A 22303-nucleotide genomic window follows, 5' to 3' on the forward strand; every position below is an offset into this window, starting at 1 on the left:
TTCTAATACATTATTGAAATGATTTTGCATAAACTCAATATCAAGGATTTTACCAAAAATAGGATCTTTCAGTCTAAAGTCCCTTTTATACCGAATCTTTTTATCTCAAGTGATGAACCAATCATCAGAAACTACTTCAAATTCAATTTTTCTTTCAGCTCTTGACATTGTGAATGAAAAATTTGGGTAAGGTTTTGAGCTTAATAAATAGCAGCAAAAAGGAACAGAGAGGAATTGAGGGTTTGCTCTCAAGAAAGGTTAAACAATGAAGTTGTCCGGCACTTGAGGGACATATATAGCTTGTGGGTTTGGCCACCCATAGATGCTTTTGGTCGACTGAAGTGCATTAATTGCAAAACAGTTTGTGTATGCACAGTCGGCTGACACAGAACGTATAAGAGGCCATGATAGCCTAGAAAAGCCCTCTACGAACCAGTGATAATATCCTGCCAGTCCCACGAAGCTTCTGATCTCCTGAACATTTCTCGATCTTGCCCAATTCACCACTACCTCTATCTTGTTGGGATCTACTGAGATTCCATCCTCGGATACTATATGCCGAAGGAATGCAACTTTCTCTAACCAAAATTTGCACTTCCTGAATTTGGCATACAACTTTATTTCTCTGAGTATTTGAAGTACGAGCCTTAAATGTGTCTCATGCTCCTCAAAACTCCTCGAATAGACCAGTATATCATCAATGAAAACCACTACAAATTGGTCTAGCAACTGATGGAAAATTCTGTTCATTCATGTTCATAAATATAACAAGAGCATTTGTTAGTCCGAATGGCATGACCAGAAACTCATAATGGCCATACCAAGTTCGGAATGCTATCTTACAAATATCCTCTGCCTTGACCTTCACTTGATGGTACCTAGAGTGTAGATCAATCTTAGAGTAAACATGTGTACCCTGTAGCTGATTGAACAAGTCATCTATGCAGGGAATAGGATACTTATTCTATAACTATTACTTTATTTATTTCTCTATAGTCCATACACATTATCATCATCCCATTTTTCTTCTTTATGAACAGAACTGGCACTCCCTAGGGTGATACACTGGGTTTGATAAATCCTTTATCTAACAAGTCCTGCAGCTGATCTTTTAACTCTATTAACTCTACTGGAGCCATTCTGTAGGGAGCTTTAGAAATTGGTGTCGTCCCTAGAAGTAACTCAATGGAAAAGTCAATCTCACGGTCGGGAGGCAGTCTGGGTAGCTCCTCTGGAAAAACATCTTAAAATTCTCTCACCACTGGAATATCGATAAGTTTCAATTATTTCTCCGACACTTCCTTTACACAGGCTATATACCCATGACATCTGTCTAAAAGTAGCCTCCTTACTTGAATGGCTGACACTAGCTGTGGTAAGGAATGCACGCGCGACCCCACAAATCTGAACTCCTACTCTCTAGGAGGTCTAAATATCACCTCTTTCTGATGACAGACGTTGCTGGCATAATTAGCAGTTAGCCAGTCAATTCCCAAGATCATATCAAACTTATGCATATCTAACACTATTAGGTCAGCTGGTAATACTCTCCCTTGAATATCTACTAGATAGCTTCTAATTACCTTTCGACACCTCACTACTGACCCTGTCGGTGTAGCTACTGCTAATTCAGTGTCTAACATATGTGTTTCTATCCCACATAACTTGGTATATCCCATAGACATAAACGAGTGTGTGGACCCTGAATCAAATAAAATAATAGCTTTAATTGAAATCATATTAAATGTACCTGTCACCACATTGCCAGCTACCTCAACATCTCCTAGTGTCAATGTGTAGACCCACGCCTACACGGTATTTCTCCACAAGCCTCCTCAGGGCACCTGGATATTTCCCCGGAATTGTCTGGGAGCGAGAGTAGTGTTATGCTATGCACGACAGTCTTGTTCTAAATGACCTGGTCTACCACATCGATAGCATACATTTCTCCCTACTCGGCATTCTTCCATGTGTCTCTTACCACATGTAGTGAAAACTAAGGTGTAGTCCCAAGAAGGGGGTGAATTGGGTTTAAAAATTTTCTTTTAAATCTTTTTATGAATTCTTAAACTCTTTTGATTCTTTCAATGAATTCTTAACTTTTTTTTGATTTACCAATCACACAAAAAACTTAGTTCTTTTTATTTAATCCACAACCACACAATTAAACAAAAACTTGATTAACCAATCAATCAACCATAATATATTCAACCAAGATATGAGATTCAGCTCTTATACAAGTTTCAGTTTTTATAGCCCTATGTATTTTTGTAAGCCCTGTAAATAATGAAATTTGATTTAAAGCAAACCACAACTCAAATTCCCAATTAACTCAGAATTTAAATAAACTTCTAGTTAATTTGTCTTGGGGTGTTAACCAATCAACGTACTCCCTTTGAGGTTTCCGAAAAGATATTGATCAACAAACATACTCCCTTTCGATTTCCACAATCCCAAAACTAAATTAATCTTTAGCTTATTTAATTTCCAAACTACATAGTATATATGATCAAGAATTTAAATCATCCACGCAGTTTATAGGTATGCTGAAAAATAAAGAGAGTAAGGGAAAGAGAAGGAGACCAAGGTTTTTACGAGGTTCGGCTTATACCCTACCTACGTCCTTGCCTTAGGAAAACCACCTAAGGATTCCACTATACCTATTCCTTTCTGGGTAGAACAAAACCATTACAAGCGATACCCCACGCTTAAACACTCCTTCGCTAGGCTAGAGCAATGCCTCTCCAAGCGATACCCCACACTTGGGCACTCCTTCAATAGGCTAGATTAATCACCTCTCCAAGCAATACCCCATGCTTGGTCAATGATCCAACAACCTAGAATCGTCCAAGAACACAGCAAGAATACAAGATAATCGTTGTGTACAAGAACACTCTCATAAAGAGCAGATTAGTACAAATTCAACACTATATACTTCAATATTTAAATATCAATATGAAATAAAATTGAAGCTCAAGTATAGATTTCACCAATATCCTTCTTAGATGAAGATCATCAGTAGAAATCAGATTTGAGATGATCAGCACTTCAGTTTCTCAACAAAAGCGTATTGCAAGATAAAGAGCAAGAGAGAGCTTTGTTTGCAAGAAAGCTTTTAGCAGATTTTTAATTCTTTCTTTCTTCTTGATAGTGTTTGATTTGCAAAACCATGTATTTATAGTCTTAGAAAAGTGTTTTCATGATGCCCAAGTTTACTTGGAGTATTTCCCAAGTTTTCATTAATTTTGGGGTACAAGTAACTTTTAATCGAAATTTAAAACATTTAAAATTTCTAACTGTTAACAGTGTTCAGATGACTGAAATTTTGGGTCCAATATTTTGATGTTCCTTAATGTTTTGAAAAATTTGAACTGGACACAAGGTCAGATGACTAAACTGAGGTTCTGACTTTTGAAGTCCGAGCTCAGACGACTGAACTAAAGGTTCAGTCTTCTGAAAGTGTTCTGCTTGTCCTGTGTTTCAACAGATAAATCTTTAGACAATTGAACTAAATGTTTAGTATTCTATGGAAATTATTAGACATCTAAAGTAAAACTTCAGGTTTCTAAAGTACACCTTCAGTCTTCTGAGGGTACACCTCAGACGACTAGGTAGATTAAATCCATTTTTCTACTTTAGTTTTCAAAAGTTTCTTTGCTTTCTTGCTTTAAGTATTTATAAAACATTTTCTAGGGTTTTGAAGGTCTTTATTTCCATAATTAACCCTAAAAGAGTTTTAAAAATATTTCACAAGATATTTAAAATATGAAGAACTTACATAAAGACTTCTTATGACTTTTTGACATTCTAAGCTCTTAAGTCTTCATGCTTGTCTTTCTTTGAGCTCTATCTTGACTTCAAGCTTTAATATACTTTAAGCTTTTTAGCAAGTCTTTCTTTATTATCCATGCTCTCATGATCTTCAAGATTTATTAAATCATCTTTTCTTTCAAGTATAAGCTTTGAATGATCCTTGTAAGCACCTGACCTTGTAATCACATACTTGAATCTTAAAATGTCATCACTTAACCAAATATGTTAAGTTCCTCTTATTTGTTATCATCAAAACAAGATTTTAAGCCTTGTAAGGCCAACAATCTCCCCCTTTTTTATGATGACAAACAATGAGCAAAAATTTGAGTGAGCCTTAAAAAGACTCCTCCTTACAATAAGCTTTATCTTAACAAACTTAACAATATCAAGATCAATTTCAAAAACTCTTTTAGTACTCTCTTACTATCATGCTCATCACATCATTCAAGTTTAAGATCATCATTCAAGTTCAAGCTCAAATACTCTCATTATCAATATCATGATCATGCTCAATTTTTGCCCAAAACTTCTCCCCCTTTTGACATCAATCAAAAAGAGTAAGATGTCAAGAAAAACATATAAATAATAAGGCTATGAGCAACCATAAGAAAAAGTATAGATCTTAGTGAAGGTTCATATTAGCTCAAAATTCATCATGCATATTAATTTATCTTTGCTTACAACAATCTCTCCCTCTTTGACATTAATTCATGATACCAATTTAAAGTTAAAAAAAAAACATAATACAAGCAATAAGTCATAACACTCTCCCTGAATTTAATACATTTAGATTTTCATTCATGAAATGAACTCTGTATTCATGAAAATACCAAATGTGCCTTTTAAATTTATCATCCCATGCTTCAAATATTGATTTATATCATGTATGTGCTCATAGATACTAATATCAAGAATAGTACCAATATCATATCAATATCATCTATGTCATAATCAGGCTTATGTTTATCCATTTGTCAATCATGCAAGAGATAACATGCTCATAGACACAAATATGTTGTCATGCTCAAGTATCAATCAACATATTCATGGATACCAATATATTGTCATTCTCAAGTATCATACTCATGGATATTAATGTATTTCATAGATACCAAAACAAATATCATATCATGCCAAGATCCATGCTTTTTAATCATTATCATGCTTATTAATTTCATGCTCAAAATTTCAATCCATGCTTTTTAATCATTATCATGCTTATTAATTTCATGCTCAAAATTTCAATGTATAGTGAGTCATAAATATTCATCAAGTCAATATCATGATATCATATATGTCAGCATTTTAGCATAGCATTGCTCAGCATATAGTTAAGTCAATATCATTTCTTTGGCATAGACATAGATATCAACATTTTAGCATAGACATAGCATATTAGCATAGAGTTCATATTATTGTATCCACTATTTGCTCAAATTGTCGTCATGTTTCTTTCTTATCAAAATACTTGTGCAATAAGCTCAATTTGCTTTTTATTTTCTTTCTTTCAATTTCATATGAATACCCAAATCATATTGCTTTCTAAATCTATTTTTCTGAGTTATGCCTTGTACAAATCATCCTATGATTTTGGCCAACAATGCCATTTTGATTTGTTTCAATTCAATTTAGCTCTTAAATTCTTCTTTGAGATTTTCCATTTCAACTAGTTTAATATCCTTGATTTGGATTAAGTAGCTTTCTTAATTTCTAAGGTGAATAACTAATCCAAATATCTTTGATTTCATTGGTTCATGAATTAGTTTTTTCATCTTGGTACCCATATTTTCTTGGGTCCGGATGGTTTAACAAGAGATGTTTCTTTTACTTTGCAAACTTGTTTAGTTTTCACATCTTTCCTCTTTAATGGACATTCAAACTTTATATGTCCCTTCTTTTTACATAGGTAGCATATAGTGTGAGTATACGCATTAGAAGAGGTGCTGGCATAGTCTTTGGATGCTTTAGTGAAGTATCCCATGTAAAGATTCTTTTTCCTTTAATTTTCAATTCCATTGAATCCTATGTCTTCTTTATCTAATGGCATTCTTTGTGAGCCAATCATTTTATCAAAGTTTTTTTTTTCCTCTAGTAAAGTTGTAAATGATCTTTTCTTTATGTTCAATTTGACTTTTGAGATCATTAATCTCTAAATCTTTCTTGCCATTAACATTCACTTATGATTTCACTATTTCTTGAGACAAGTTATTGATTTTACTTTCTAATTCAGAAATATATGTGTCTTTCTCAATTTCCATAGAAGTTTGGAATCTTAAATCTTCTATTTCTTTCATCATTTTTCATTTTTTCTTTCTAATCTCTTGATTTTCAAATCTTTCTCTCTTTCAGCAAGTTTAAAGGATTCCAACTCCTTTATTGTACCTTCATTCTTATTTTTCAATGAAGCATATTGTTTAGTTACTTTGACTAGGATCTTATGAACTTTGAATAATTCATTTTGTAACTCTTCATAAGATGGCATGCTCTCATCATTGGATTCATTAGATAAATCACTACTATATTCATTAACCGATTTGGATGAAGAGCTTTGTTCTTTATCATCATCATCCCATGCTATATAGCAAGTATAAGCAACCTCTTGGTCACTTGATTCATCCTCTAAACTACTAGTAGTTAGATTGTCCCATGTAGTGGCCTTCATTGCCTTTTTCTTTTTCTTTTTTTAGAATCCTTCATGAGCAGTGGACAGTCCAGTTTTATGTGTCCTATTTTCTTGCAATGATAATATGTAGGGATTTTGTTCTTTGATTACTTTTCATTGGTTTCTTCTTTATCTGATTCTATTTTTGAGTTCTGGAATTTTCGTTTAAATTTATTCTTTCTTCTAAGGATTTTTGCAAGTTTCTTAGATATGTAGGTTATTTCATTTTCATCTATATGTCCTTCATCTTCATCACTAGAGCTTTTATTTGAGGCTTTAAATGCAACAGATTTTTGGGCTTTGGTTTTTCCACATCTTTTGTTTATTGCCATCTCATATGTGAGGAGAGAACCTATGAGTTTATCTAGTGAGGTGTTTTTAAGATTTCTTTCTTTAGTTATTGCAGTGGCCTTAGGTTCCCAAATCGGTGGAAGTCCTCTAAGAATTTTTCAAATCATTTCATAAGTTGAGTAATTCTTTCCTAAGGAATTAAGGGAGCTTATTATATGGGTGAACCTAGTGTACATACTAGTTATTGTTTCATTATGGTTCATCCTAAAGGCTTCATATTCACTAGTGAACATATCGATCCTATTATCTCTAGCATCAATGGTGCCTTCGTAGGTTACTTCTAGTTTATCCCAAATTTCCTTTGCTGTTTTACATGCTATAATTCTATTGAATTCATTAATATCAAGTGCACAATATAGGGTGTTTATTACACTAAAGCTAACTTGCAGCATTTTGTGATCTATTTTAGTCATCTCTTTTTCTTCCTTAGGTACCTCTTTTCCATCTACAAGTTTGGTAGGGATTAAGTCACCATCTGTGACAATCTTCCATGCCTTCCAATTTATTGTTTGAAGGTAAATTCTCATCCTTTGTTTCCAAAATGTGTAATTTAAACCACAAAATATGGGAGGTCTAGTTGAGGATTGACCCTCTCCAAAGGGAGCTACTCCTAGGTGTGCCATCTAGATATTTATATAGCTTCTAATTAAGATTTGTTATAACCTATCTCTGATACCAATTGAAAAACTAAGGTGTAGTTCCAAAAGGGGGGGTGAATTGGGTTTAAAAATTTTCTTTTAAATCTTTTTATGAATTCTTAAACTCTTTTAATTCTTTCAATGAATTCTTAACTTTTTGTTGATTTAGCAATAACACAAAAAACCTAGTTCTTTTTATTTAATCTACAACCACATAATTAAACAAAAACTTAATTAACCAATCAATCAACAAAATCAATCAGCCACAATATATTCAACCAAGATATGAGATTCAGCTCTTATACAAGTTTCAGGTTTTACAGCCCTATGTATGTTTGTAAGCCTTGTAAATAATAAAATTTGATTCAAAGAAAACCATAACTCAAATTCCAAATTAACTCGGAATTTAAATAAATTTCAAATTAATTTTTCTTTGGGTGTTAACCAATCAACGTACTCCCTTTGAGCTGGGTATTAATCTTTATCTTATTTAATTTCCAATCTATGTAGTATATATGATCTAGAATTTAAATTATCCACGCAATTTATAAGTATGCTGAAAAATAAAGAGAGTAAGGGAAAGAGAAGGAAACCAAGGTTTTTACGAGGTTCGGCTTATCCCCATCCTACGTCCTCACCTTAGGCAAACAACCTAAGGATTCCACTATATCTGTTCTTTTCCGAGTGGAACAAAACCGTTACAAGCGATACCCCATGCTCAAACACTCCTTCACTAGGCTAGGGCAATGCCTCTCCAAGCGATATCCCATGCATAGGCACTCCTTCAATAGGTTAAAGTAATCACTTCTCCAAGCGATATCCCGCGCTTGGTCAATGATCCAATAACCTAGAATCGTCCAAGAATTCCTGCAAGAATACAAGATAATCACTTTGTACAAGAACACACTCACAAAGAGCAGATTAGTATAAATTCAGCACTATATACTTCAATATTTAAATATCAATATGAAATACAATTGAAACTCAAGTATAGATTTCATCAATATCCTTCTTAAATGAAGATTAGTAGTAGAAATTAGATTTGAGATGATTAGCACTTCAGTTTCTCAGCAAAAGAGTATTGCAAGATAGAGAGCAAGAGAGAGCTTTGTTTGCAAGAAAGCTTTCAGCAAATTTTCAATTCTTTCTTTCTTCTTGGTTGTATTTGATTTGAAAAACCATGTATTTATAGGCTTAGAAAAGTGTTTTTGTGATGCCCAAGTTTACTTGGAGTATTTCCCAAGTTTTCATTAATTTTGGGGTACAAGAAACCTTTAATCAAAATTTAAAACATTTAAAATTTCTAATCGTTAATAGTGTTCAGACGACTGAACTTTTGGGTTCAGTCTTCTAATGTTCCTTAATGCTTTAAAAAATTTGAACTGGACATAGGGTCAGATGACTGAACTGAGGTTCAGACTTCTGAAGTCCCAGCACAAATGACTCAATTGAAGGTTCATTCTTCTTAGGGTGTTCTTCTTATTCTGTGTTTCAACAGATAAATCTTTAGACAACTAAACTAAATCTTCAATCTTTTGAGGAATTTATTCAGACATCTAAAGTAAAACTTCAGGTTTCTAAAGTACACCTTCATTCTTCTGAGGGTACACCTCAGATGATTGGGCAGACTAAAATCCAGTTTTCCACTTTAGTTTTCAAAAGTTTCTTTGCTCTCTTGCTTCGAGTATTCATAAAACATTTTCTGTGGTTTTGAAATAAGGTCTCTAAGTCCATAATTAGCCCTAGAAGAGCTTCAAAAATATTTCACAAGATATTTAAAATATAAAGTACTTATATAAAGACTTCTTATGACTTTTTGACATTTTAACCTCTTAAGTCTTCATGCTTGTCTTTCTTTGAGCTCTCTCCTGACTTCAATCTTTAATATACTTTATGCTTTTTAGCAAGTTGTTCTTTATCATCCATCCTCTTATGATCTTCAAGCTTTATTAAATCATCTTTTCTTTGAAGTATAAGCTTTGAATGATCCTTGTAAGCACCTAACCTTGTAATCACATACTTGAATCATGAAATATCATCACTTAACCAAATATGTTAAGTTCCTCTTATTTTTTATCATCAAAACAAGATTTTAAGCCTTGTAAGGCCAACATGTAGGACAAACTGGATATTTCTGTTTGCCTTAAAACTCATAGCTCCCTATCTCCTGCCTCTGTCCTCTACTATATCCACCTCTCCTTCATAGGCCCTGGCTAGAACTTGCCTGAAATCCAAGAGGTGTGGGTCTCTTCCTCTGGCCTTGCACCTCAGCACCCCTCTGCTTGCTCGCCTCTACTACAACAGCTCTGTCCATCAGCTCTGCGAAACCCTACACCTTTAAAACTGTTACCTGTTCATAAATTTCTTGCCTCAAGCCTCTTTCAAATTTTCTTGCCTTCTTTGCCTCGTTAGGAACGATGTATGGGTCAAAACGAGATAGTTCAATAAATTTTACTGCATACTGTTGGACTGTCAAATTTCCCTGGGTCAGGTTAAAGAACTCCTCCACTTTTGCTTCTCTAGTGGTGGCAGGGAAATATTGATCAAAGAACATCTCCTTAAACCAGCTCCAGGTCAGAGCTACATGTATTAGTCTCTACTCCTCCAAAAGTCTTACAGCCGACCACCAACGCTCAGCCTCCCCTATCAGTCTGAAGGTGGCATATAATACTACTTGCTCATCAGTGCAACGCAGTACATTTTGTATCTTTCCCATTTCCTGTACTCATTTTTCCACCACAATTAGGTCCGCACCCCCTAAAAAAGTCGAAGGCTTCATTTTGGTGAACTACTCTATAGTGCAAGCCTGGTCTGCTGATAGGCCTTCTTGTGCCCTAGAGTTTCATGCAATCTTAGCCATAACCTACTAAGCTACACTACCCAGAACTGCATCTAAATCCCCGCCACCCATATCTGAGGGCCCTGCATCATCATTGCCACTACCATGAGCACTACTACCCCTAGGTTCCACCCTAAAAGACAAAAGACATAGTCTGAGAACTCTAGTATTGTTTCCGCTATACACTAAAGTCTACAGAATCTAACAACCCAGGCTCTGATACCAAACTGTCACAATCCCAAAATTCTTCCATATTTTTTTCCACATAGTAAAAATAACTCTGATACCTTAAAGCATATACAAAATCAACCCGAATCCCAACGGAATCGGCGATACACCTGTTTATACATACATGACAACTATGCAGTAGAAACCAAAATATCCTTAACCTTATATACAATACCAAAGTTTTCTTGTAACCAAACATACACATATTCATCCCAAAAGGACCATATGTCCTAAAGTTATACCCCAAAAGTCTATCATGATCTCAAAACCACTACTTACCCTTCAGCCTGGGTAGCACTAATAGCCTCCTCTATCTCGGAGCTCACTTCGCTCATTTGTCTTGATTTCCTGAAATGTTTGTATTGCTGGGGTGAGAAATCTCTTAGTAAGGGAGATAGACTAATATCGGTGTATGGCAACATGAGTATTATTGTATTATAACAGATACCATACATGTTAAAATATATCTGATAAATAAGGAAAATTTGTACATAATTTAACTGTATTTAAAAAATTAAGTAAAAACTATTCTGTATAAATCTGAATAAATCATATTTCCATATAACATACTGTGTCATACTAGATTTCTATATGCATAATAATCATCTGCTATATCTATATAATACTAAAATCATACCCTAGATGGATAGCTAGCTGATGTCATGTATTAACCCCACATGATTGGGTTGTGTGGCCCGTAGGCGAGACCTAGCAATGGTTGGCCTACCACGACAAACCAAATCTGATTAGTCTGTAAGTACGATTGGCCTGCCCAGCTTGGTCTAGACTGCCAGGGGGCACACTACTCCACTTTAGGCTCAATTGACGATCCATCTCCCACACTCTATCTGAGACATGTGGTAACACTACCTAATCTAATAGCTATGGTATCGTGTTCTGAAACTTAACTAAGTCATTAGGGTTCTATTATCATATAGTAAATTTCATAAATACTATATATAATGTTTCATGATCTTGTGTAAAATCTAACATAATAATATTTCTGATTAAACTATTATATACTTATAAATCTATTTATGACATCTGTGCTGGATGAAATGTTACGGCATCTAGGCCAATTGAAATATCACAACATCTAGGCTAGCTAAATAATCACAGCATCTGTGCCAACTAAATAATCACGACATTTGCGCTAGCTAAATAATCATGGCATCTGCACTAGCTGAATATCATAATATACTAAAAATATAATTTCTGTACTGTTTATAGTTATTCTAAAAATAAACCGTTATCAAATCATGTTTGTTATGAGGAATCATAAAATATTTTGACAAGCTATTAATGCTGTAAAATATATATACTCATGCCACCCGAGTGAGTGCTACTATATATATCATGTTATCTGCCTAGGAAAAGCATATTGTGCTAAAAAATATTATTAGATCTGTTCTAGGGTTTTCTCACTTCTACATCAGTATTCCAAAAAACTATACTAATCACATATATAAATTTCTGAATTAAATATTATTTACTCAATTATAATTTTTTTGAAAATATCTTACTTAGTCTATCCCCTTACCTGTTTCCTGAGAAGCTTGTTGAAAAACCCTAGTTCACGCCTGCGGCGTTCAAAACTCCAAATCTTGAAATTGCATTTACCCCTAGTTCAATCAACTCAACCCTAGAATATTCTCATTTAGCATCTCCTAGGCCCTATATACTCCAAATAAGCACTTAAACCCTAAAATACCTTACTTGTCCTGATTTTGGAGTGGTGTCCAAGGACTCCAAATCAAAAATCCACTCCATTTAAGTTGTAGAGAATCTCCCCATAAACCCCATGGTGGCTTCCAATTGTCGAAACAAGCTGAAATAGAGCCGAAATTGAAGAGAGAAGGTGGGTTGGCCGAACCTAAAGAGAAAGAGAGAAAAGAGAAGAGTTTCTCGCTAAAAAATCTGATTTTTAACATATATATATATATATATATATATATATATATATATATATATAGACTGCTAGCCATGTGGCTTCATTAATGAGACACATGTACTCGTTGACGAACAGCAGAAAGGTGTTCATCAATGAAGATAATGAGTTCGTCGATGAACCCTTAATTGCCTAAATTTTTTGATCTCGGTATCTTCTCGTAAACGAGACACGTGTACTCGTCAACGGTACCAAGAAGAACGTTCATCGACAAAAACTATGAGTTCGTCGATGAACCCCTGCTGATGCCCCTTTAAATTTCTTTCCCCTTCTTTTCTTTATCATTTTCATTTATTATTTTTTCGGGTCTCTACATCCACTCTCGCAACAACCCTCTCTCTCTTTTTTTCTTTCCTCCCCTCTGTTCTTCCTCGAACACTCTCTTAGAAACCCTAGGGTTTCTTCCTCTCAGGCTCTCACTTCTTAGGCTCTCTCTTCTCTTTCAGAAGTTCTGTCTAATTCCTTAGTAACCCTAACTACTTCTTCCTTCTTCGAATCCCTAACTTGCAATCTTCTCTCAGACCCCCTTTTGTTCTTTCTCATCTTTTTTATGAGCCAACAATCCAACTTCTGAAACTCCCCCTCTCACTATTTCTCTTCAATCTTTTCTCAGGAATCCTCAAATGGTCGGAAACCCTAGAACTCCTAAACCTCCATTCGAAATCCCCTCTCAAACCCCATCTCCCTTTCTACAACTCTGAACCTTGCATTCTAAAGACAAACCTAGATCTTCCTATGTACTCTCTCTCTTCTCCAAATCTTTTATTCATTAACCCCCCCCCCCCAAGTGGAATACTCACTATTCCTTCTCTATACGCCAAACAGAAAACTTTATTTTTTGTAAAAATTTTGCTCGGCTAATACCCAAAGGGTATTTTGGAGGCTCGATCTAGGACTCATTGGGGCGTTCTTTCAAAGTTGCCCAAGAGATAAGTCTTTTATTCTGATTTTTGTATGTTTTTTTTTTCTAGATTTTTGTTTTGAAGTTTGATGTGTGTGTGTGTGTGTGTGTGTGTGGTTTGTGAATGCTGGTTTGACGATTCTAGGGTTTTAGATTTAGGATCTGCCAAGTTGGGGTTTCGAGTTGAGGTTGAGGATGGAAGAGGAATGAATTCGTCTCTGTCTTAGTGAGTGAGGGTGAGGGTTGACTCGCATGAGTCAACTTGGTGAGTGGTGTGACTTAAGTGAAACCGAGTAAGGCTTTGGACACGTGTAGGCATGTGCAAGTTGTCTATTAAAAGGTCTTGTGTCACCCCAAACCCTCCAAGTGGGACCTAGGGGTGTGATGTGATCCAATCACCTATGTCTGATACCATAACCTCAATCACGTAGTGGAAAAATAAATAAACATCCTCAATAATTTACAAGACTTCTATATAAACATCCCAAAAATTTCCCAAAATCCAGTATCCATATGTATTCATCTCAAAAAACTAAAAACATAAACCCAAAAATACATCCAAGATCTATACCCTCTCACAAAAAATGTTATGCCAATGTGTAACGCCCTGAACCCTTAAACTCGGTCCGGTGCGTTAAACCTGATTAAATCCTGATAATCTATAATTAAATCATGCATACACAGCGGAAAACATAACTATAATTCTCAATCATAAAAATAAATACCATAGTTTACTAATTCTATCTGTATTCCATAATAGCCATGTTGGCCTTACAAGGTCTAATACTCTATTTTGATGCCAACAAACATGTAGGACTTAACATGCTTCGATTGAGTGTTGTATTTTCTCAGGAATCAATGTTGAAAGTACTTATGTAGCATGGATCAAAGTATGAAGACCATAAGAGCATGATGATTAAAGAAGATCAACATGAGAGCTCAAAGTCTGAATTAATGAAGAAATATAAAGAGGGTTCAAAGAGATGAAAGCTCAGATAATTCTGAGAGATCAGAGACAAGCAACAAAGAAAGTTCAGAGCAAAGAAGAATTTTTAAGTACTTAGGAAAAGTTTTTGTAAGTACTTTAAGTTTATTCAAATATGAAGTTTTCATTTTGAAGCTCATTAAGCAAAGAGACTTAGGGATCTTAAGATAAAACTTGGAATATGTTTTTAGAGTTAAAACAAATCTATATTCCAAGCAACAATAAGAGAGAAATCAAAAATTGACTAGAAAAGAAAAACATTTAGTGGACAGACGACTGTCTGTAAATCGATGACTGGCCAAATTAACAAGGCTTAAAACTCAAACACAGAAGCCTGACAGACGACTGCCAGTGAAAAGTGAGAAGATTGTGAAGGTTTCACCAAACGACTGTCCACCTTCTATGTTATTGAAAGCCTTAAAATTACACATGGACAGACGACTGTCATCATATGGAAGACGACTACCACCTCATATTCTGGAGACAGACAACTGCCACTCAAAGGACAGACGACTGCCACCTTTCTGCCTATGTTTTTATAGTTATATTAAATGGACAGATGACTACCAGGACTTCACAGTCGTCTGCCTTGCAGCATTTTTCTGTTTTCCAACAGATATAATTTTTGACATTCAAACATTTGGAAACTTAAATAAGTTTAATATAAGGAAACAACTCTGAGTATTCTTGGGGAATAAACAAGAAGGTTTTCTACATCTATAAATACCCCTAAGACACATTGATTTCTAAATCAAGATCATTAAGAAATCATATTCTGCTGTCATACTCTCTCATTCTGAATTTCTGAAAGTGCTTCAAATTGCACTCATCCTTGCTCGAAATTAAGAGAAGTTTTGCGGAATCTCTCACTGTGTTTGATCATTGAGTTGTTAATTCTTTCATTGAAAGATACCTACGGTGATAAGTTTCTAAGAGCTTCATTCTGAAATTCATATTCTGAATTTACTGAAGTGCATAAGTATTTCAAATTTGTACTAATCAGCTTTTTGAGGAGCAAGTTCTTGTACATCTTGTTTTTCTATCTTTGTAATAGGATTTGTTGACGATTTGAGTATTGAATCGTTGGACCAAACAAGGGGAGATTGTTTGGAGAAGGCGAGCTCTAGCCTTACCCAAGGAGTGCTTGTAACTGGTTTTGTTTCGGCTGATAAAGGAACGGTAATAGTGAATCCTTTGGCTGTTTTGCCAAGGGCGAGGACGTAGGCTGTGTTGAAGCCGAACCTCGTAAAAATCCATGTGTTCTTCTTTCTCTACTCTACTCTTTAATTTTTTTTTTAAAAAAAAAGATATAATCTACGTAGTTATTTTAAATTTCAATTATGAATGTTTGGTTGTTAAATAGACTGGAAGGTAATTCGTTTTGGATAAATCAGCATTGATTGTGGAAACCGAAAGGGACTACGTTGGTTGATTATCCTTGACCTATTAATCTGAAAGTTTATTTAAAAATTGAACATTGGGAAGACGAATAATTGTGATACAGAGCTTATATTGAGTGCAGCAAAATTTCACATATATTGTTCCATAAATTGAGTGTTTGATCTTGCTGTGTTGATTGTGATTGTTTCTAAGATTTACAACTTAAAAGAACTAATCCTAAAGGGACTATTTTTTTTAAAATTCAATTCAACCCCCCCCCCCCCACTTGGGAAACTATTCCTAATTTCAAACCATTCATCACCTGCATTCCCATATATCCACATATCTACAAAAATATTCAGTATTCACAAACACCAGTATGTTCAACAACCATCCATACCTTAGAAAACTTTAAAACATAAATGAAACCTAAGGTGTAGTTCCAAGAGGGGGGGTGAATTGGGTTTATTAAAAATTTCTTTGATCCTCTTTATGAGCTTTTATCTCTTTTTACAATCTCTTCAGATTTTCTCGTATTTTCGTTAATTAGGCAATACACACTAACTCCTATTTCCTTTTTATCAATTCACAATCAATAAACACAATCAATTAGTTTACCATTCACACACAACAACCACAATACAAGAAATCAATTCGGAATATTTAAAGGTCCTGCAAATGAATGTTCAATTCTTGTTGTTGATTTATGAATTTGAATATTGTAATGACAACCAAACACCTTTTCAATATCAGAATTTAATTAAACCTTCAGCTAACAAGTTTTGGGTGTTAGCCAATCAATGTACTTCCTTTTGGTTTCCGCAAGAGATCGATTAAACGTACTCCCTTTCGGTTTCCGCAAGCCCAAGAACAAATGAGGCCTTTTTGGGTTTACTTAAATTCTAATAAGTATTACTTTATGATTTCAAGTATTAAAACATTCACGCAAGTTATATTGTTGCTAAAATTAAAAGGAGAGTAAAGAGAAGAGAATAACACCACCACTTTTTACGAGGTGTCCTTGCTTTAGGTCAACCACCTAAGGAGTTAACTAAATCTTGTTCCTTTCGGGTGGAACAAAAAACCTTACACACTTTACCCTCTTTTTTAGGAAGAGAAAAACCTCTCCAAGCACCAGCCTATACTTGGTCCAACGATCAAATTAATCATTTGAACTGTTCAAAGTACAAGAAGATGAAAAATAAATCTGCATTCAAAAAAATACTCTCAAAATTTAGAGCAGGTTGTACAAATTGAGATCTAAATTGTACTTCTAAAAACCAAAGCAAAATAAAATATATGAAGTTCCAAAGTTTTAGAAGTCACCGATGGTCCTAAAAAAAATTGAATTTTAACCCGGAACCGAGCTTTGATATTTTCAATCTTCCAAAATGATAGAATTCCTCTCCAGCAAAAGATGTGAGCAAATTGAACTCAAGGAGAATTTCTCTCCAATAAAATGATGTGGGCAGATGGAGCTAAAGGAGAATTTCAACACAAGAAGAGTTTCAGTAAAACACTTATTAATCTCTCTTCTTTTGTATTTTATCTTATATATCTATATATATATAAATATATATATATATATATATATATATATATTTCATTACCTAAGGTGGTGTTTATAGGCTTCTTCAAAATCAATGTCCCCATCAAGTTAGGTAATATTTGAAAAAAAATTGTTGACTTAATTTTGAATTTCAAATTTTTTATTACCCAAGGAGGTATTTATATGCTTTTTCAACGATCAATGTCCCCATCAAGTTAGGTAATATTTGAAAAAAATTGTTGACTTAATTTTAAAATTCAAAATTTTTCATTACTTAAGGAGATATTTATATGCTTTTTCAAAGATCAATATCCCCATCAAGTTATGTAATATTTGAAAAAAAAAAATTGTTGACTTAATTTTAAAATTCAAAATTTTTCATTCCCCAAGGAGGTATTTAGATGCTTTTTCAAAGATCAATATTCCCATCAAGGTAGGTAATATTTAAAAAAAAATGGTTGACTTAATTTTAAAATTCAAAATTTTAAAAGAGAACTTCCCGTTTGAGATCTGAAATCTACTCCGCGTGGTAGTAGTCTACCACGACATGGCAGTCATCTATCATGGCTAAATTTTAAACTTAAAACACTGGCAGTCGTCTGTCAGGACACTGTCTTCGGTTTAAAACACTCAAATTTTGCCAGTCGTCTGTCCATAGACAAACAATCGTTTATCAGGTACCTGGTTTCTTTTTATTTTTGAAAACTTTCCTTCCTTTAAGACCTTTGTTGTTTTGATTTAAAAAAAATATTTTAAACTCTTTTAACAAGGTGTTTCTTAGTTTCTTTTGATTTATAAGAGCTTCACATATCTAAATGACATTTGGTTTAGAAGTACTTACAACAGTCCTTCTAATTATGATCTCCTTAAATCAGTGGGTCCTTCAGCCTTCTTCAGCCCCTTGAGGTTCACTTTTGACTTTGGGTTTTCTTGCCCTTAACTTCTTCATTTGTCGTCCATTGCCTTTGATATTCTAAGGAGCTTCCACAAGATTAGCATTGAGCTTTTAGTTTATCAATCTTGAGAGCCATTTTACCTAAAAACACATTACTTAATACTACATGTTAAAGCATCCTTCATTTTGTTATCATCAAAACAAGATGGAAAAGCCTAGTTCGGCTAACAATCTCCCCCTTTTTGACGATGACAAATGAGAAGAAAAAAAAATATGAATACGTTAAAAAAAATCTCCCTCTTACAACTAGCATCATTCTACTCCCCCTTACAATAAGCATTACTTTAACAATTTGTAAATTCAAGACCGATCATGTTTATTGCTCAATGACGCTCAACATGCTCAAATAGTATTTTTGCCCAAATACTACTCCCCCTTTTGACATCAATCAAAAAGGGTAAACTTTAAAATGTACATATGACCACATACTCCTCACTCATGCCAAGATTCAACATCATATCTCTGATTACGAGCCGAAACTGCGTAATTGGACGTTTAACCCGAGCTTTACGGTTTATATTTTTAATTAAATGTCCAAAATTGTCCAATATTTTAATAAAGTTCCAAAATCATCATTCTTGAACTTTATTGCACTATTTATGAAGTTTTGGTAATTTTTTGTCGCAGGAAAATTCCCGAGAACCAAAACCGACACCTGTTCGTATTTCATGCATAACTTTTCCGTCCGAGCTCCGATCGAGACTATTCAAATTTTTAGAGAAAGAGGAAAGGATTATCTACAACTTTTGTGTTTTTAGTTTTGTGAGATACAAGCTCCAGAAGAGTCATATTTGCGATGAACAGAGAATGAAAAAAATGAAAAAATATAGCAATTTAGGTCAACTCCAATTGGGTCAAGTCGCCGGGTCGGGTCTCCTATTCGGGTCTAGGGCTTTCCCCCCTATCCTATTTAACCCTTCTCTTCCTCTTCCTATGGAGGCAGCCCCTGTGGCTCCCCATTCTCCTCTCCTTCTTCTTCTTCTTCTTCTTCTTCTTTAGTTTGTTTTATTTATTCTTTTCAATTTTGCTTTACTCCCTGTCTCTTCTCTCTTATTCTTCCCTGCCCTCCTCCTTCTCTTCTCTCCCTTTTCCTCTATCTTTCCCTTGTCCCTTTGCTACTGTACCTCCAGCAACACTAGCCCCAGCCTCTCCTCTTCCCTGCTACACAGCCAAGGCAACCATAGCAGTTCCCCGCGAAGCACACCAGTAGCAGCTCTCTGCTGCCACAGCCCTTGTCCCCCTCGGCCAGCAACAGCAGCTCTCTGCTGCAACAGCTTTAGCCCCCTCTCTGGCCACTGCCCTCTACAACTCCCTCAGCTCCAGCGTCTGAGTAGAGCGCCACAGCAGTCCACGACCAACAACCACCATGAGCAGCAGCTAGAGCATCCGAAGTCATCTTCCCCTGTTGCCACCATTCCAACACAGCCCGAGCACTCCACAGGCCTCTGTTCCTTTTCTTTTCTCTCTCTCTCTCTCTCTCTCTCACACACACCTTTTTTATTATTATTTTTTTTTAGTCGGATATTATTGTTTTTTTTATTTGAAGTCAGTTAACTTGGATTTTTTTTTAATGTCTTATTATTACTGCTCTTGTTAAGTGACTATTGTTATTTTTTTTATTACTTTTTTTTATTGAGGTTTATGGAAGGATTTTAATTTTGAATGTTAGGGACGCGGTTTATTTATTTAGTTTCTCAATTAATTTTGTGGTAGATTTAACCAGTGCTTCAATTTATTTAATTATTCCGATGATGTCTGGTTGGGTTCTAAATAAAAAAAGAAAAAAAAGAAAGGTTTTATTGTGTTTCGTTATTATTTAAATTTAGATCTTTGTTTGTGTCTTGTTATTTCAGTTCGAGTTCTTGACTCGTATTAAAAGTTTAGTATTTAGTCAGTGTTTAAATTGTGATTTTGGTTCGTAATTTTTGGTTCATGTTGCAGATTTGATTTTTATTGCGCGTGTGTGTGTTTGATTGAGTTTCCTTTGCATGTTTTAATTCCTTATTTGTAGTTGTCATCTTTAATAATGAGTGTTTAGGTATTTCCTTAAGTAGACGTAGGGTTTCTATTCTTATTTTCTTTTATTTAGTGCATGTTAGTTTAGGGTTTTAAATTATGTATCATTTAATTCATCAAAAGTGAAATTGAACCATCTTGAAAATCCGAATCTGAACCAAGTTCAGTGCATTTTTATTTTCAATTGGACAAACGTAAATTTTGAGATTAAACGCATTCCCTGAGGAGACGATCTAGCCCTTGGGCTTAATATTACACGACAGAACTCCTATACTTGGGATAACTTTCGAGCTGCTCATTTTTCGAGTGAGTCAAGTTTTTGGCGCCGTTGCAGGGGAATGTCGTTCCTAGTCTCAATTTTACGTTTTTCCCATCATTTTTATTAGTTTTAAGGAAAAGAAAAAAAAGCAAAAAAACAAAAAAAAAACAAATCGAGTTTTGAAAAATGGCTGCACCTGCACTGCGCACGATAATGGACTTTTTGCAGTTTGAATATGCCACTGCATCCTCTTCCACTGTTCTTCCTTATGACGAGCTTAATTTCATGATGCAGCGCGGAAGGACGTCACTGCTACCCGAGTTCTACGGGACGGAATCTGAGTGCCCTTATCAGCACCTAGCAGAGTTTGAATTAACCTGCAACATGTTTTTCTCTCATGCTAGAACTGACGAATCTACTAGACTGAATTTATTTCTCGCTACTTTGCAGGATAGGGCACTGATTTGGTTTCATTCTATGAGACCTCATTCTATCATTAATTGGGTTGATATGGAGCGTGAATTCCTACATGCATTTTGTCCCTCACAGAAAACTCAATTTTTGTAGGAACAGATTCTTAATTTTGTGTAGTAGGATGACGAGACATTTCAAGCTTGCTAGGAGCGATTCAAGGATCTACTAAGCACTTGTCCACATCACGGGTTCGACTCATGGAGGTTAACTGATTGTTTTTATACTGCTCTTACTCCTGATTGCAAGTGTTTTGTCCAGACTATGTCTAATGGAGAGCCCGTCAGCGAGGTTCCAGATCAGGTATTATCTTTTTTTGATTACTTAGCTGACAATGTCCCACAGTGGAACACACGATGCACTCAGGCACCCATAACTGCACACCCTATCAGCACAATCGGTGGTGGAGATGTATACGAGCCACCTAACTGCCCAAGCAACCCTCCGCCTCAATATCAGCCACAACAGATCCCTACGAGCTGTACGTCGTCAGAATTTATGGAGGATAGCATAACACAGATGGCGAACATGCTCCAACAATTCATGCAAACTCAAGTCGATCATAATAATGAATTGCGGGATACCATTAATGCGATAAGCACGCAGTTGGACATCTTAGAAAACAAAGAATTGCCCGTGGAACCTCAACCTAGTCCTCAAGAGTACCAGCAGCCACACCAACAAATACACGATATTTCTCTTGAGACAGCAGAGGCCACCACTACTTCGAGAAGCGAGAAAGAATTTCCCTAACCTGAGATGCTCATCGTTAAACAACCAGTTGTCCCAGCACTAGAAGTCATGGCTAAACCAGAAGAGGTCAAAGAAAAATCAAAGGAAATGGGGCTAGAAACGGAGCAGTTAGTTGATGATGAGACTGATACTCATACGGAGTACCAACCTGTGGTACCTCATACTCCGAGCTCAGAAATCGTGAAACCGTCACTCTTGCCTGAATCAGATGTTAAGGAGCCTAGTGTGGAGGCAGACTCTTGCAGTGGTATGATGATGTGTACACCTAATAAAGAGGGTGACCAGTCTGGTGAGCATATAATTTTCAAAGAACCAAGTAAAACCTTTAATGTTAATGCTTCTGAAGAACTACAGGTAATTATTCTGATCACTTTCTCTCAACCGTTAGTTCGTAAAGAAGCAAATTTCCTAGAAACGATGTTGAATAAAGACCCATTCTTGTCAACACAAGAGGGTCGACCTGCACACAAATTGTTTGGTATTTTGACACGCATTAATTTATCTGAGGTTGATTTTCGTGCAGGTATGAAGACTAATCCACTGTGGCGGCTCAAA

Source organism: Malania oleifera, chromosome 1 (genome assembly GCF_029873635.1).
Source record: "Malania oleifera isolate guangnan ecotype guangnan chromosome 1, ASM2987363v1, whole genome shotgun sequence".
Classification (NCBI taxonomy): domain Eukaryota; kingdom Viridiplantae; phylum Streptophyta; class Magnoliopsida; order Santalales; family Ximeniaceae; genus Malania; species Malania oleifera.